General features: G+C 41.9%; 1 protein-coding gene across 2 annotated transcripts in view; it reads left to right on the forward strand.

The window, feature by feature from the left end:
• LOC116392051 (protein ELFN1-like) overlaps positions 1-7,520 on the forward strand; it is a 102,140-nt gene that overhangs the window by 52,869 nt on the left and 41,751 nt on the right. The window lies entirely within an intron of this gene.

Consider the following 7,520-nt stretch of genomic DNA (forward strand, 5'->3'; position numbering starts at 1 on the left):
AGAGAGAGAGAGAGAGAGAGAGAGAGAGAGAGAGAGAGAGAGAGAGATATTACACTGAAGGGATAACTCAAAGCTTATTGAAGGCCGTGGTGGGGCCGGAGCATGTGACTGGCTCATGTTGATAATATAGTGTCATCAAGATAGTTTGTTTTTCTCTAACACCCTTCAATCAGCAAAGCTGCTAAAATGCACGCGTTCGAGTATATATTTAGCAACGCGATGCACTGCTGCCTTCAGTCTTCAGCCTGCATTTGCACCAAAATGGTGTGCTGCCAGAGAAAAAAGAAAGGATTTAGACACTTACGGCGACGGTCTTGAAGATTTTCATTTTAATACATGTCTGTTAATTGTCTCTCACTATAGGAGGTAAGACTGTGGTGATTGAGTCTATGGCCCACTGAGGAAAGCATTACAATAATTAGTTATTTGCAGTACTACTAATCGGGTTCTGTGCCAACATTCCTGGAAAAAATGCTGTATTTCAGGTTTTCTCCATTGTTTACATATAAAAACTGTAACTACACACGAAAAAATAGCATGTTAGTATGGAATTTGGGATGCAGTCCCAAGACCCCAGACTGCTAAACTCAAAGCACAATTAGGACTGAACTCTTAAGGATTTTCAATTTAAAGTGATTTGTAGAATCCTTGTTTACTGTCGAATACAGATCCTGGGGAAATCTCAGGTGCAAAAAGATAATCATTTGTGCAATTTAGTCATTTGTACTCTCCATTTTGAGCACAATTACATCTGGTATTACCATGAGATCTGGAGTTAGAAATCTTATCAGGATAAGAAAACGTAAACACAATCTGTACAGTTCGATCATATTCTAAAGAGGAAAACTCCCCACGACAAGTTAGAAGCTAATTCAACTCCGCCTCTTCCTGCTACGGCATCTGAGAGACGGCAGCATTGCTTCCTTTGACTTGCGATCTGATGGGTTTGTTTACAAGTTTTCCAAAAAACATGTTCGTACCAAATGTAACTGTACAGGCCTTTAATCATTCTGCCTTTTATTATCTCCGTCAGGTGTAAGCCGGTGGGGAGATCATGCTTTCGGGAGAGAGTGTGTGTGTGTGTGTGTGTGTGTGTGTACCTGTCTGTCCATGGCTAATCTACTGGACCCATCAGCCTGCTATTTACTGTGCTCATTAGTGACTGTATACTCCAAACCTCTTTTGGTTGCAGTGATTTACAATTTTTGGAAAAATCCATTTTATTGTCCGTTTACTGCCGTCATTGACTGCTTATTCCTCACTCTTGAGTGATCAACTGGTTTAGTAGCAAAAAGGCATTTCCCTTTCATCTTCAAGGCTAAAAGCAAGCATCGTCTATTCTGTTGCAGGCCAAGCCTTTCCGGATATCCATCGAAAAGTTTGGTCTCAATTTTGAACTGGAGCATCTGCAAAATAATTCCATTCCCAAAAATGTTATGATCCACTTACGTGAAGGCATGATGCGAGATGAATACTGTACATCCCTGTTTTTGTTATCTTCGTTAGGGCTAGCTACTATGTTTTGTTATGGAGGTGCCTATACAAAGACTGACTTCATTGCTTCATGTTTATGTAGTTTAGTTATCACATGCGTAATAGTTGTCTTCTCCCCTTGTTGCACTTTTCATACGGTTTCGATGTTACCTTGGATCCTGGTTCAGTAACACTGTCAAATTCCAGCTGCTGTCAGTTTGGTGCACATACAGAACATGACTGGGTAGCCTAAAGGTACAGTCACTCCAGCAGCAGTCTCTGAGAAAATGAGCTCTTCCATTCAATGCAACTAAAGCTTCTACGACAGACGAATACAAGATTTCCTGTCTTGCAATTTCCCGGCAGACTCGTAACAGGTTCACCGTTATTCAACCCCCAAAAATGTGCACGATCAGCTGATACAAACAGCGAAGCGATGTGTGTTGGAATGTGGAAAACTGCAGCATTGTTCTCATGGACTACTTACAGTTTGGGATCACTCTGCTCAATATTTATTTCTTACCACAGCAAATCCAAATCAGTGACATCACATCCATTTGTGGTGTTGAGTGTGGGGCAACTTTCTACCTTAATGCGGTGAGAAATGAGAAGTTTGATTTGGCAGACCATAGACGGATATTCATTTAACACCAGATATGTTAAATTGGCAGCAATATTTTTTTATATTATGCTGTGTTAGGAGAACCTTAATACCTTTACTACTTAAGTTTATTTTAGTGTTTGGAAATGAAGTGATCACATTCTTCCTGGTTTAAATCAAAATGTAGCTTATTTACCCAAAATCCTCAACTGTTTTGTGTTTAGACAACATTAAAAACATTCCAGAGCACAAATGTGCATATTTCTTCCCTTGAGACTCTGAAACGGCGTCAATAAATAATCCTGACATGATGACACCTCTGACAAGTCTTTCAGGAAGGGTGACAGGACGCCCATGCTGCTGCATTAACCTGAGAAAAGGGTGAATGTAACACACCTAAACCGTTTATTCATGACATTATGCTGCACGTGTGTTTCTGCAATGTTTGGAAGGGTCCCGGCAGTATGACTTATTGCAGCTGTAAGGCTCGTTCTCTTTTGGGAAAGGAGTGGGGTTGAGATATGGAGAGAAATGGAGTAAGGGGAGCGGGGTGACAGAGGGAGAGGTTGGTGTGTTTTCAGCTGATCCACTTTCTCCCTGATGTTGGCTCTCATTTGTCTTGGCTGGAAACTGAGTACAAGGCTGGAATACTGATGACTGTTACTCCGCAGCCCCCTCCTCCATCTCCTCCTCTCTTTCTACCTCTCTCTCATCTTCACCCCCTTCCATTTATCCTCTCTACACATCTTCACGTTCTGTCTGCTCAACTGATTTCTTGCCTCCTGTCTCTCTCCTCCCCCTCTTTTACCCGCCTCATCTCGGCTCTCTCCCGATGCAGCTGCACTCCGCCGACCCAAATCTCCCTTCCACCCCTCCGCTCCTCTCCTTCTATCAATCTCTCCATCTGACCTCGCTCTACCTCTCCCGCTGCTCAGTCTATCACTTACCGGCTACATTATCCAGCTCCTTTCCTCCTCCCTCTTACCATTTTTTCACCCTGCGTCCCTACCCAATTTCCCCCCTCCCGCATCTTGCTTGTCTTTTCTACTTTGGCTTTCTGCTTGCTCTCATTTAGCGCCGGCCTCCCGTCCTCCTCGTTAGGTCTGCCTCCCGTCACTTTCCTGTTTCCATTTCTTTCTCTCCGTCTCTCTCCAGCTCGTGTGAATTAGTTCCTGGTCTATGTGGGTCACGGGGGTGATGGGACGTGAAATCAGAGGTGTGTATATGTGTGTGTTCCTATGACGGGGAGCGAGGGAGGCCGGCCGAGGGAAACCGGAAGGAGAGTTACAGGCAGAGAGACACAAAACAGACTCTGTGCAGCAGGTGACGTCCAGTCTGGTCTTGGAACATGCAGTGAAATGTGTCGGGCGGTTCTCACCTTTTTGTATGCAACCAACGTAATCCACATCAACTTGAGCGAGGACAGGCGACTTTGTGTCAAGAGCGACAAAGTCTTCAAAAGGAGAAGGTTTATGGTGGATGGGTGATTCTGAAAACACCGGACCTTCATCCAAGAGCCGCTGTTCCTGTCCTGTGTGAGGTTGACACTGACTGTAACTTCTGCACTTAGTAACGCCATGCCTGGGGTGTCTCGCCTTAGAATAATCAATGTTTATGTTCAGTGGTGTAGCAGGAACGATCATCTTATTTTGTCTCTAGTTTCTTTTAAGCAGGACCAGAGTCTTTCCCTACCTTAACCTTAACCAAGGCTTCTGTCTGCAAAAGTCGCATAAGATAAGACTAATATCAGCCTGTTGTCACATAATGTTGTTGTGGTGGAGGAATGTAATCTTCATATAATACAGGATTTTATTCGAGCATCGTCACTCAATACAAATCGTAATGATAATAATGAATACTTCACTCTGAAGATGTAAACACACCGTACGATTTGTACAGAAATAAGAAACAGTATATGCTTAGCTTATTTGTGGTAATTACATTCAGAATCTAATTATAGTTAGTGCCTTTTGACATGATTGTTGGCAAAACAGTGTAAACTATGACGTAAGTTGTTTTTTTAAACTTACATTTTTAAGTTAAAGTATGTAAACAGAATCTGTATTCTGCTGCAATGTGAGCTGCTCCTCTCCAGCATTACTGTGAGGTATATTCTGAATTCAAACGGATGTGAAGTGCATGGTGCATATATTGGAATTTCTTTGAATCTACCTCTGTGGTCCTTTCATATTGAGGACAATGAGAAGTGAAATGCATTTCATCCTCAATGTCACCTAAATTGCCTTCTTTCCACAGCCTGTGCTCCCCTGGCGACCAGGCTTTTTTTTTCGATGGCGCTCCTCTCTCTCTCTCGCTCTCTCTCTCTCTCTCTCTCTCTCTCTCTCTCTCTGCTCAATAAAAAAACGACATGATTTATGAAATATATCATCAGAGTTAGCACAGAGGTACAGAGGAGCAGAGCATCTCGCCCCACAACTGAGTGACTTCAATTCATCACTTGATGACCTGGGAACTGTGGTATTGGACCATGGAAGCAGCATTGTCCGTTGTTTGTTCTCTTTCATCTGAGCTTCTGGGCCGTGAACTGATTGGTCGATTGATTCCTTCATAGAGTGACTGATTGATTGAGTGAGTATGACCTGGTTGCCAGCTAAAGCTCGCTGTCACCAGCAGAAGAAAAGTCAAAAACAAAGCAAAGTTTACTTTCAACGTGACGTTAACTATCCGAGGAGATCTTTTAGCTTTACCCTGCAGGATGATCTGTTGTCGCTCTGATGAGGTTTGTCAGAGAGCTGTCTCTCAGCCTCTCCCTGAGTCTTCTTCCCTTCTCATTTGTCTGCACCAGCGCGAGGCAAAGAGCAACCATAAGGTTGGCTCTCTCGGAGCTCAGTTTTACAATCTTTAAATTTAATGAGCATCTGCAGTGGAGCAGTCGATGGCTTGCTGATGAGCAAGAACTCGCCTGTTTTGATCATCCGTTATCTGGAGGACTTCAAAGTTGGAAGTCTCTATAGATTTTCTGTCGGATGGAACGGCAGGAGTGGCAAGGACAGCTCTTTAAATGTCAAATCAAAGTATAAGTCACAGAAAGTAAGACCTTAACTTTGCATGAATGAAGTAAAACAGAAGGAGCTCATGAAGGCCAAGAGGTCGTGACAAACTGTGGGTGTCGATTCATAGAAGTCCAATAAACTGGCTTCAATTCTTGACTTTTTTTGCTGTGAATTAAACTTTCATTTCGAGTCAGCTTTCTCCTTGTATTGAACGCGCGGTAGGAGGTTCTGCTGCTCGTACAAATCTTATAATTTGTAAGATCTACCGTATCAAAAGTTGTATCCTTAGACTGTATGTACGTGGTTGTAGTCACCGTGGCGTCACCCATTCACACGTGGACTGCCGCTTTGGGCGTCGCCATCTTGTTTTGTTCAAACCAGAAGTGACACGAGAGGGTGGAGCTTAGTCCAACCAAACTCTGAATAAAACATTTTTGAAATGACCAAACAGGTCACAATTAACTTTCATGAACTGAAGACACACTGTGAAAGGGTTAAAGTTGTACGGTGAAAAAACAGAGGACTCCCAGACCTCCCAGACCCCGCGGAAGTGCCCTGTCAATCACAAGGTATCCCCACCCTAAAGCATACTCTGCTTTATTGTCAATTTTTCTCTAAATGCGACAATAATTTACTAAATGAACATCATGCTGAATTGAAGAAGACTTGAAACTAGCGATTGAGAACATAAACTCATATTTACAATGTTTACTGAGGTAATAAATCAAGAGAGAAGTAAAGTTATTTTCTCATAGTTTTCTGTACAATCAGACTTATTTTTGAAACCAACGGAGTCGATGGCCTTTAGAGAGAATGCAGGTTTAGGACACTTAACTTTTCAGACCCGGAGGTTGCCGCCAAAGCTTTGACTGAAGGTCCAATGCATTTTATTTGTGCACTCCATTAAAGCTGCGATAAAGCTGGAACAGAAAATAGACAAACGGACAGCAGGAAAATAAATTGCATTTCTGTTGGATTGTGATTGAGTGTTACATTAATTGGCAAACCTAAGCTAATTTAACACAAGAATATAACCTCAAATCCTTACAAACGGATAAATTCATTAAACGGACCTAGTTGCCAATTTCGACGGGTGCTATATATATATATATATATATATATATATATATATCAATCACACCTTCCCCGTTTAACATTATTTATTTCTGTGACTTACCGTATTGCCATTTTCCATTTTTTTTAAATGCGACTGAGCTCTCTTTCAAAACATGTACATCTGCGCTGAAAGGTGATAGCAAAATAAAAGCCATGGAACTAAATAACACAAACTGTACACGTTGGGCACAAACCACGCCATGTGTTTGGTCTTTTAACTTGTGTGACATATTGATTACCAGTGTTTGTACGGTTTCAATTATTTCCATTTTCACTCCTAAAACTTGGCATCTTAAATGCTTCTTCAGTTTTTCATGAATCCCCTATTTGTGCTTTTTTTCATAGCACTCTTTCACGCGTTAAGCCTGTTGGAGTGTGTTTGTAGAGGCTGTTTGGAGTGCAAAGCCTGATGTGTTTGTCACTTAATCTGGACAAATTCATTATCGGAGGAGTCTCAATCCTCCCACGCAACAGAAATATTCAGAAGACTAAAACAGAAAAAGAGGTCAGATTCATTTTCGAATGATTTCAATCAACCGAGGTAAACATTTTGTTTTCAATTTAGCTTTCAGCTTTTATGTTAGGACTGCATTCTTTTTTTGATCACCTAAGTCATCTTTATCTTTACTCCAAGGTGAGCCTTTGCTTTAATTTGGTTATATCTACATTTTCTTTCAAAAGAAATACACTAAAACAGAATTTTCTGCTTACCATCTGTGCTTCGCTGACATAAAAACAACAACAACTATAGCTCTGTGGCATCTGATGTCGCTCAAAGCAGCACAATGTTACATGTGAAAGTTTAAACTCTGACCCCTCTCTCCAAGAATATAGACACTGTTAATCACAGTAATCAGACTGTGTTGGAAACAGTGTCTTACTTCTGCACAGTGTCTTACTTCTGGGTGAACTATGCCTTTAACTAATGATGTTGGCATGCAGGTATAGCTGCCGGGCCTTGTGTCTTTATAAATATCAATCCTCTGTAGTGTCATTGATCTACATCTACTCATCCATTCTCTTGAAGATATATCGACTCCTTTTCTCCCTCCATCCCCCGCTCCCTCCCCACAACCCCTCCCTCCCCTCTTTTCCTCGGCTCCCATCTCTGTAATTCAGATTATTTTAATTCATATTTCATCCTTCGCTGTTTTATTCCAACTTGATCTATTATTCACGGCCGGCTTTAAAAATGTAACAGTGCGAAGGTCACTGATCCATGCTTGGTCCTTACTGGCTCATACAAGATACCATGTGCGTGCGTGCACGCACACACACACACACACACACACACACACACACACACACACACACAC

The sequence above is a fragment of the Anarrhichthys ocellatus genome, unplaced genomic scaffold, assembly GCF_004355925.1.
Source record: "Anarrhichthys ocellatus isolate YVR2014 unplaced genomic scaffold, GSC_Weel_1.0 scaffold28, whole genome shotgun sequence".
Taxonomy (NCBI): domain Eukaryota; kingdom Metazoa; phylum Chordata; class Actinopteri; order Perciformes; family Anarhichadidae; genus Anarrhichthys; species Anarrhichthys ocellatus.